The sequence below is a fragment of the Sinohyriopsis cumingii genome, unplaced genomic scaffold, assembly GCF_028554795.1.
Source record: "Sinohyriopsis cumingii isolate HCF-2022 unplaced genomic scaffold, ASM2855479v2 utg001947l, whole genome shotgun sequence".
Taxonomy (NCBI): domain Eukaryota; kingdom Metazoa; phylum Mollusca; class Bivalvia; order Unionida; family Unionidae; genus Sinohyriopsis; species Sinohyriopsis cumingii.
Window position 1 is genome coordinate 48,691 of NW_028316089.1, and position 11,805 is coordinate 60,495.

Sequence of the window (11,805 nt, forward strand, 5' to 3'; positions counted from 1 at the left end):
TCACACTCAGTTTTCTTCCTTCCAAACGTGAAAGAACATTTTTAACCCGATGGTTTATAGTGCAGGTTCTTTCCAAGCATTTGACCATCACCCCACCTTTGTCATATTTCGTCACAAAAAAAATCACTAAGCCTTGAACACCCCACCCCCACCCCGAAATAATGTCTCGAAAATAAAATTGGTGTGAAATCACTTTGTGAAGAAAAACACACAACAATATAACACCGCGTTTTGAATTATTTAATATTTTTAAAAAATGTATTGAAAAATCCAGGTATAGATATCGGAAACCTATAGAAAAATGTGGATCGGAAAAGATTTAAAATCCAAGGGATAAAAGATGTGGTCATCTCATCTTATTAATTTATTACTCAATGTTCTCTTCCTCCCATGCGATGCTGCGTAGTTTAAATTTTCTCTGGCAGATGGCGCAAGTGTCGTAATTATGATGTCTCATTTTTCACACCAACCCATTATTGACACTCCTTAGCTTCATCCCAGCATGTCTTGCTGGTTAGAACTTAGAAGTGACATCCACCACCTCCATCGTCACAAGTGTGTGTGTGTGTGTGTGTGTGTGTGTGATTTTTATTTTTAACGTAGCATTAACAACTTTTCAGTCATATCGCTACGATGTCTGCAGTGTGGCAGTTTATAGCGATGTCTAACAATGGGGCATCATGCCGCAGACATGTAGCATGATGTCCCGTCCAGTTACATTATCCTGACACCAGGCCGACTAGTCCTAACTAACCTCTTAATGCTGAGCGAATAGCGAGGCAGCTGTTTGTACTATTTTTATACATAGGGGTTCGTTACAAAGAAAATTTGGAGTATCCGTCCATGAATCAGTGGATGGGGGTTCTAACCTGTAACAATATAACACAAGGGAAGACACCATTCCGCACCTCTCGGTAGTTCCAACACTGCTAGTTTATCCTAATTGCGTCTGCTAATTTCCAGCTTAAGCCAGTCGTAATCAAATTCAATTTTCAAAACAGCTCGACACACTTCGTTCAGCTTGTGACATAATGGAGAAAAAATACAATAATTGTTTGCGAAATTTGACGTCAGGACAAATGCCATCTAGAAATGCCGTTTTGCATTCGGATAGTCTTGGATTTCACCATTGACCGATAGGTAAGATCCGAACAACCTCGAGTCTATAGTTCAACAGTAAGTATGTTTCAGGAGTTAACAATGCACTGTGCAACAATGTAACCAGCAATCAGCACCAAATTTACCAAAATCAACATTTGTTTTTGCAACCAAAATTAAAACGCATCAAAATGTACATTAACGATATTTACTACGGACTCGAGGTTGTTCGGATCTTATCTTTCGGTCAATGGTGAAATCCAAGACTATCCGAATGCAAAACGGAGCTTCTAGTCGGCATTTGTGCAGACGTCAAAATCGGCGAACAATTATTGCATTTTCTCCATTATGTCACAAATTGAACGAAGTGTGTCGAGCTGTTTTGAAAATTGAACTATTCTTGATTACGACTGGCTTAAGCTGGAAATTAGCAGACGCAGTTAGGATAAACTAGCTGTGTTGGAACTAACGAGGTGTGCGGAATGGTGTCTTCCCTTTTGTTATATTGTTACAGGTTAGAACCCCCATCCCTTGATTCATGGACGGATACTCCAAATTTTCTTTGTAACGAACCCCTGTGTTTTTATATGTCTTTGGTATAACTCGGCCGGGGTTCGAACCTGCGACCTCACGCATACGAGGCGGACGCTCTAACCACAAGGCCATGGAAGCGATCCGTCACACAAGTCGGAATCACATCGGTGTGTGACGTCATATCTGGACAGTTTCTTATTACAATTTCTAATTGAATTGATGATTTAAAAATTACCAACAAATAGACATTTTTAAAAATATTTTTTTTTTTTTTTTTTTTTTTTTATTGAATTCAATGTCACTAGGTATATTCAGTTCCAATAGTTTACAACAGCCAACAGCATTATACAGCAAGCGGCAGACTAGCCGAAACTGGCCTAATTATAAATATCCAACTGACACGATTAGTAAGTCTTGTTATGTAGACCCATTTCGTACATGGGCGGTGAATTTGACACGGAATATGGTGATATTGCACACGCCATATGTCAGACATACGTATGTATCTGTAATTTACATCGAACGCGTATGACGAGAGTTACAGATGATCTGCATTGATAGCAAGCAGTAATTCACACAAACACTCTATTAACACTCAGAAGACCTAATCAATAATAACTGATAAGAGTGTGGTTGGAAGACAAAGAATTTGTAACGGCGTTTTCTATGAAAAGAAACTTCGCGTAATTAGGAGCCATATAATGAGTTGCTTTTGTGTTGAATGTATCCATTTCTCTGGATTTTTTCCCCAAGCTACAAATACCTCTGAATATAAAGCGCCCTCTAAAGACATATCTATTCATCGTATTGGCGCGAGGGTGGGAGGGGTGGTAGACAGATGCCCCCGTGCGCCAGGCGAAAGGAGAAGTTTTCATTGTAGTTCACCTTCACCTTAGTGTAAGGAGGGTAAATCTTCAGAAAACTTACATTTAGGAAAGGTGCAACGGGGAGAGTGGGCGGCAGCTGACATAAAAACTGTTCTGTCTAGCAGAGTAGGGACGGGACTATATTCCCAGCGGGAACATTGGACCCTCGCGCCGCAACTGGCTATCTGGCTCTTCATCCAGCAACAATAACCCGATACATACAGTACGTGATTGTTTGCTCAGTTTTTTCCAGTTCTTTCTTCAAAAAATGAGCACAGCGAAATATGCAAATTTTGTATTTCATGAGTATGAGCGCGTGTGCATTCGTGAATGGCGAACGATACGTGCATGCTAGTATTGAACCCCACCTTCCCCGATCGTCTCCATTACGTTTATTTTACAATACGAAGTGATGGAGATGATCAGGGTACTAGATTACGTGCATGCATGCTTGGTGTTAACGCAGTATCTCCTTCTCTGACAGAGGTACCCGCAAAATTATATTCAGAGAATGGGGTGGGGGCAAACATATAGTGATCAGTTATTAAGTTTTACAGTTGTAGGCCAAAAACATGTTTAGAGGTGAAATCGGAGGGGGGGGGGGTGAGTGGGCGGGGTTACGTGTCCTTCCTCCCCTTGCCCTTATGTGCGGGCGTCCATGCTCTTTGACATTCTCTGTCCCACAACTCATCTCGCAAAGCGTGCAATTTATTCACGTATAGTTCCATAAATTTCATATGAAATGAAGTCCGTGTAACATTCTTTGTAAATGCAAAACTACTGCACATACAAACTTATCGAGAAAAAGAAGAGGGAAAAAAACTTCCATGATTAAAGTTTGTATCGAATATGTTACTAAATCAGAAATAGTATCGATGTTCAAATAATTCCTGTAAAAGACCCAATGGGTATGACATCAGACTTTTCATATCCTGTGCGGCTTTCTAAGCTAATAAGTACTGCACAGTTATGATGCAGACCATGTGGAAAAATCAATTTTGAAATAGGTAGGTATCACGTGAAAATTTAATGAGATTTCCAATAATTTCATGTCAGACCTGTTGACATGATAGGAGATGTGTATAATCAATAAACATGTAGGAGTTACAGTGAATAGAATATATTTCGGATATCCAAACACCAAACTTGAAATTGGTCAGGCTAGTTTGTACTCTACTTCAGAAAAATGGACTATACATAAAATATATCAAACAGAGCAACAGTAAATGATGAAATATTTGAATTAATCCATACTTTATAGAATATAGTGAAGAAATTCAAAGACGCACACCTCCCCAAAACAAAATACAGTATACGGATTGGTAATTGTTGATTTTACACGAAACTTAATTTGAAGTGACGTGTATGAAATGAATTGAATAATATGATAAACCACGAGCTGCTAGCACACCAGTGGTATGTTATGAACACTCGTTGACTCTATTTATCACGTGATATTATGGACTTAGATCGTGATATGTAGCGTTGCAAAGCGACATATATATATATATATATATATATATATATATATATATATATATATATATATATAGAGAGAGAGAGAGAGAGAGAGAGAGAGATTCAAGCCTTTAATAAGATCTGAAAAAACTCCAATATACTAATACAACCAGAATCAACTATAGGAACTTGACTTTCACCTTGGCCTGGTTGCTTCACTTTCAAGGCACGTTCGTTTAATAATAACATGTAGAAAACTTGGAATTTCACGCGCACTTTTATTTTTGGAACTCATCCAAAAGAACATGCGGGTAACTAATGTAGAGCACGTCCGTAGTGCACGTACTAGTCTCTTTCTTTAATACCCGACCCACCCCACCCCACCCCCACAAAAACCTGTAATATAAAATTCTAAGCTCTAACCTCTTCTCATACAAGTTTCTTATTGACTGAATATTTTATTCACGAGGACTAATCATACTTTATTTGACAACCGTTGTTTTCAGTTGTTCTATGTGCCTATCTGCAGCATTCTTTACATACGTACATGGTTTGTTTGTTTGCTATTTTTAACGACACGTTGAACCAGGGATGTCATCTCATCTTATTCAGAGTTGGGGGGGGGGGGGGACAAAACTCAATGGGGAGGTGGGCAAACTTGACGGGCTTGTTAATTTTCGTATATAGGCTACAGAAAATTATACAGCACATGCAAATTCAGGGTGAGGGGGCAAATGCCCCACCCCCACCCCAATGACGTCCCAGCGTTGAACGAGTTGGTGGCTATAATATTCCCAGGATATGGCAGCAACGTGCCCTTCCAAAAGACACACCTAATGCAGCGCACTGGAGCTGGCCTGGGTGGTACTGAAAGTGCGATCCTCGGATTACTATCACGACGCTCTGACAGGTTTATCTTGTATACCTTCGAACAAATTTAAATTGGTCAAAAAACTTGTCTACCCTATTGCACGTAAATTGGGATGCAATTAAGCTGTATAACGTTAAATACCTGGATTGTAATCGATTCAAGCTCATACCAAGTTTTTAACCGTGGGTCAGAAGTTTAGCTCTTGTTCGTGTTCGATTTTTAGATCCGTGCCGCGTCCCGGTCCGATTTTGAAGAACAAAAATGAATCTTAATCGTTTTAACTATCTGCTAAAATCTGATTTTTATGTTTAAGTGTCTTTTAAAATCCTGTCCATTCGGGAAGCATAAACTGAATAAGAAGCAGAACCGATTATTAAATGAATAAAATCATATCCCCTGGGTGTAGGCAATCATCTGGTCCCCTGGGTGTAGGCAGTCATCTAGTATCAGTGTCTGGTGGTATGATGTAGAGCAACAGCCGTCGTCTGCTGGCCTTTTACTCAATATGGAAAATAGCTACTAGTACCTTGCATGGCAACTCGAGCATTTTTATCGACTTTTCCCCATATTAATGGTGCGACCATCAAGAAAGCTTGAGGATAAATATTTAGTTATTCTGGTATGAGTCCAATATCAGCCATTTTATGTGTGATATTTCTAAGAGTACAACGCAGGAAATAACGTCCTCCCTCGAGTTTTATTCGAAAAGTGGGTTAAAATCAATATATTGCCACGCCTTACGTCATTTTTCTTACGAAATAATTGATTTATGGTATGGAACAAAAAGAATAAAGGTCTAATTAATGTCGCAATCAAACCAAAACGAGGCACATGTCCTTGCCTAGATTGTCATTGTTACTGACTCTGTTGTCCTTGTTATTTTTATAATTAGATTTGATTCTGATTTCAAACATTGATGTTTATGCGACTTTCTACATATTAGTCGGTTTTTGAAAATGCAGTAAAGTCATAGATTCAAATTACAGTAAAACGTATCGAGTTAACACTGATCATTCATGTGTGTGTGTGTGTGTGTGTGTGTGTGTGTGTGTGATTTGGATTGTTATTTTGAGAAATTACATTTTATTACAATTTAAATAAATATGTAAATTTCGAAAAAATGCATTTTAAAAAACTTGAATATGCTTACAAATTTTAAAAATCAAACTGACAAATTTGAGACAGCTAATTTTGACTAATTAGTGTTATTTAAAAGAAGTGGTAGCTCGATTTTCTTATCTTATAACATCTTGTCCAAGGGTCTGTTCGACTTTTTTCCCAGGGGTAGCGAGGCAAGATAGTTCACATTGATTTTTGCAGCAAATTGCAATATGCCTCTTGAAATGCATATAGGTGTACAAACAAAGCCAGGTCCTATGTTCCACCTTTACTGTGTCAGTTACTAGGCCAGTTGGTTGAATAATAAAACCGGACTCAAAAGTTTCACATTTTTATGGGACCATCGCCATGTTTTATAACAAATGTGCATTGCGTTTCAATGTCATTAACCTCAAAAGGCAACAATGTCATAGGAAAATGCATGTCCACGGAGGCTCTAACTTATTGAACAATGGTGCTAATCTCTCTCATGAAGACCTAAACCATGTCTTTGAGGTGCTATCTACCATTGGGATGGTATTAACCATTCGTGGTAACTTATGGCATGTACAATGGACGTGTTTTAATGAGATCTTGATATCACCACCTGGCTAATCCAGCTCTTCCAACTTTCTCTAGGCTACACCTGAAAAGGTATAACTTGTTTTACTTATGGTGTAGGCAAATGAAGTAAAATTTTGTTAGATACAGAGCTTTCAAAATATTAAGGGTGCAAGCACAGGAAAAAAACATTAAACTTGACATGATTAAACTCAGAAATGTGAAGTAATTGAGGTGCGTTCAAGTGGCTATTTGATCCCAAAAATATATGAAGTTTCTAGCGTATGTTTGTCAGACTATGTTCAGCCATTTACTGGCTAAATAATGAATAAGGTACACTAGCTATCGTACAGCTTCAGGTCATTGGTGCAACAAATTAGGACATACCAGTATACAGGGAATATGAGTGACCATATACTAAATTAAAAGATGTTATCATAAATAACCTGTTTCATGACGGTAATAACATTATTGGATAAGTCAAACGAATACAGTCAATTATGTTCATAACAGAACAACTATAACTACAAACTGATCATGTATCGTCAACTAAATGTGAAATTCTGATCCCATGCAAAACTTGTAAATACGGATATACATTTGCATAAGTGAAACATGTTCGATTCACTTATTATGATGAACCGTGCAAACGAAAATGATATTATTTATTTGAACAGTTTTAGTGCATATTTAGGAATGTCGGTTAACAAATATTAAGTAGAATGGTTCATGACAAATGTGATACGAGCTGATGCTACAATACAGCGCTCTGTCAAAGTACATTACAATATATTACCACACATAAGCACATTCTTGATGGATATTTTAAGTGTATATATGTCTAACATATCTTCTATAGTAACAATGAGATCATACATGATTTACTATCTGAATGACGTTGTTGTTGTTGTGGGGTTTAACGCCATTTTTCAGCACACGATAGGCTATGCATGGCGGTCAGTATTAATGGTGGAGGAAGAACCCGGCAAAACCCCGGGAAGAACCACCGACCCACGAGAAGCTACTGGCAAGCTTTCTCCCATACCCACGTTAGCCGAATCCGAGACTCGAACCCAAGCAGACAGAGGTGAGATGGTAGTGGTCCATAACGGAGAGCGCTTTAGACCACTCGGCCACTCGGGGCCCCACCTATCTGAATGTAAAATTTGGATCCCAAATATTCTAAAATATATTGACATTTTCTCACGTGGGATATATAACCATATTAAGATCAATTGTACGAAGTTAATTCAAATAGAGTGTCAGGTAGCAATTATTATTAGTAATTAATAATGCATAATGTAACATGGTTCATTAGAATGGGATATCGGCTCATATCACAATGCCGCACTTGCCAATCAATGTCTTAACCACGACGAATAAAACAGGACTGCATTTTGTGTTATAATTATTTCATTGAGTCGTTTTCTTGCATCCAAGGTAAGTAGACTTTGGGGACAGTATATTTTATTTCTTTGACCTATATTTCTTTTGACATTTGTCATTCTCTGACAGTTTAAAATAAAAGACAACCTGGGTTGGTTCAACTATATAACGCCCATCTCCATTGGGTACAATATAGCTATGTTTAGAAGCAATTACTAAAATCTTACAACCAGATATGTGTTACTCATATAAACACTCCAACCACCACTCATCAGAAATGTATCAATTTTCTGCTAGGAGGCATAATAAATTTTATATATCTTCTTACCTTCACGTCAATATCAATAGTACCCAAATAACCTTTGTATCACCACACAATGAGAAAGGAAATATCCCCTAAAACAGACTGGGGCTAATTCGTGGTCTACAAGTCTAGCACATCAAAAACACATCAATTAACTGTTGGACACAAAAAAAAAAATTCGTACAAATGACAGAAAAGCCAAATATCATCTTGAAATATGTTTTCATTTGTTTTGAATAAAAGCTTAATTCTGAGTTTGAAAAATATTTTCTGACAGAATTTAAAAAAAATATATCCATTATTGTAATTTGTAATTTCTAATAAGGAGGTACATGCTGATAATAATGAATATCAACCCCAAGAATTATATACATCTGCATAGTGTTTACAAAAGTTTTAATTTCTGTATAAAAAAGTCACTTAAAGTTTTTATTTCATTGTTCTACTTTAAAAGTCATTATATAAAACATGTCTAAATCTCATTTGTCTACCTTTCATGATGAAATTTGGATACCGATTAAAACATTTATATTACTGTCAATGACAGGCCTCAGCCCACGATTAGTTTTCATATATAATCTCTGCAATCGTTTGTTAGTACTGAACTTTTCACTATGTCCAAACCTTAACACATCATATGCTGACATAAAAGTGTCTTCAACGCTGAACTCATGGTGAAATTCGTGTCATAAATTAGCCGGCGTTCCCACGAGAGGATGGACTGTAAACAAACCTGTGATAGACCACACATTTCGCTTCCTTATCAGTGTCAATGCACTGTCGCCAAAATGGACACAGACAACCACACCATCATGCTCATATTCTTAAAAAAATAAAATAAAAAAATTAAAAAAATTTTTAAAAAAAATTCAATCAATATCAAGAATGCAAACATCTAATTATTGTGTGACCACTAAAATAAAAGAGGGAAAAATTGCACTAAAGATAAAGTGGGACTCCCTTTGTGGGTATCGAACCGGAAGTAATAATTGTAACCCGAGTCCAATTGTTGAGCCAGATGTGCTCATTTTTTTCAGGCGTAATATATACACAGGTTCTGTAGACTGAGTGTATGTAATACCTTAGCCCTTGCATGGAGTTCTGAGGTAAAGTCCTATGTGGTCGTAAGGAGCTCAAGAGGTCTCGGTTTAGCCGCCTGCCAAGCCGATCGCATCAGGGACTAGGTGCGAAACTGTGGTAGCGATTCAGTATGTTTTCATATTGCACGGAAATCTGAAATGTTTACAAGTCTAGCACATAGCTGGAAGGTTGTGATTTTGCAAAACTCTACGCCAAAACTTTAAACACATTAATTTGTTTTCACGTGTTAAACACAATTTGTGTTGACATATTTTAGTAGCTATACACTTAATGTTTAAAAATATAAAGAAGGACTGATTTATCCCATGCATCAATACTTTAACAAAAGTTAGAGAAACATTACAGCCGTCTTTAATGAACCCCCAGAATACATATAAAAAAAAAAAATGAACAAGGGTTAATAGACATAACTGAAATAGAATCGTAAAGAAAATACTTAGCGTAGTAAGAATATGGAGTTTAACTTTTCAATTTTTGTGCTAGACAACCAACTGAATTTCAAATTTTTAACGCTAACTAGGAGGCTTCGTATCTACAAAAATGCAAATGAATGATTCATTTTGTACTGAAACTAAAAAAGAAAACGATTGTAATGATCAAGGAAAGTCATAATTAACTCCTTAAAGTCTGGTGGCAAAGCTTGACATAAAAAATGTTGTAGAAATCGAAACATTTGAATGTTCGTAACAAAGACGTTTTAAATGATGAATGAACCGTGTGTCACTCGCCACTGGTTGTTGTTAACGTATTAATACAAAGCAAACAATGATTTTCAGGAGCCAGTAAATTCATTTTCTTGGATATTTTGCTGGGTGCACCAAAAATTCCTTTGATGTCTTTCATTGCTTGGTGTATCGTAAATCCTTTGATGGCTCACTGACTTTTTGACGGCTTGAAAATTTAGCGGCTTTCATTGTTTAAATGAAAAGACAGGTGTTCTGTATGCATCCTAATTCATCCTTGAGTGTGTCTAAGCTTGCCTTTGTTTAAAATCAACAACATAACATTTGACAAATGTCTTTGTAGACGGAGGCATTTTAGGTTCTCGCTGCTTATGTTTATAATTGTGTTAATTGATTAAATGTACTCCTTACAATTTAATCACGTAATTTGTTATTTAAGCATGTGTAACAATTTTTCAGTCATATCGCTACGATGTCTGCAATGTGGCCGTTTACAGTGATGTCTAGCACTGGGGCATCATGCCGCAGAAATGTAGCATCATGTCCCACCCAGTCACATTATCCTGACACCAGGTCACCCAGTCCTAACATTAACCTCTTATAGCTAAGCGCCAAGCGAGGCAGCTGTTAGTACCATTTTTGTTAAGTCTTTGATATGACGCGATTTCATGTTCGTAGTTTCTAATACCTGCTTGAAAAGGTGCATAATCATATACCAGGAAATTGTAGTTTGGTGTGGAACATCGTTCAAATTCGGAACATCGTTCAAATTCGGAACATCGTTCAATTTCGAGACCAGACTGCATTGTGGTAGAGAATATCACTTAACTTCGAGCCCAAACAACATGCTAACAAAATGTATTGTCTACTTTGCCATGCGTAGGATTTCAAATAAGTAAAAAACGTAGATGACTTCGACCAAACATTTAACAAAATAAATAAAAACTGGCAAAGAAGTAAGAACAACTCTTGCAAAGATGTCTGAACCTGATATCTGTATTTGTCAAATGGTCATTGTTACGTCATATCCGTGGAACCATTCAAAACTATTATTTTAATTCATCTTTACTACTAATGATATTCTCAAATTACGTGTAATTTTGTCTTTCACAAATGTCAGATTGTTTGCAAGCAGAAACGCGGACTCGAAATTAGCGATAGTCGGCATGCCCATCGATAGTAAATTCTCTGTCAGGCAAACAAATTCTCTGTCAGGCATATAAACTCCTTGTCAGGCTAGTAAACTCCCTGTCTATATCAGGCTAGTAGTTTTCATAACTGTACAAGTCAAACGTCCGATGGTTAGAAAAGTTTCAGTCGTAGCTCGTACTCCTTTATCTATGCTAGCATGGATCTACTTTTGGATGTTCAAGTTCTCCCAGAGTTAACCGCATAAATCCCCAAAATTCAACTGTACATTTGGGATTAAAACAAACGTGGATTTTACAAATCGTATTTCTAGATAAGGCTTGATAAATCTTAACCGGTTTTGTTCGATTTATACAGCTACGGTTAAGATTGTTTGAGTTTCTTCCCTTTCCCGTCCCATTTTAAATATGTTTGACATTTATGCTCAAGTGCGAGGTCAGATTATATTGATAATTTCGACATACGCGCTACAAGAGGTTGGTTCTGGTAGTGGGCTCTTATCCTTCGTTCTCCCTTCAAGTATTTAAATTCGTCATCAGAGAATTTCTCAAAATTAATCTTTGGAAAATCTTGGGAATACATTTCAACATATTATTGGTTATAAATATTTACGTTTAATAACAAAAATAGAAGGCAAGAAGGACCTACTTCGCTATCAAACATCTACTCCAACGAGTCAGATGGCGGTGTTTAATT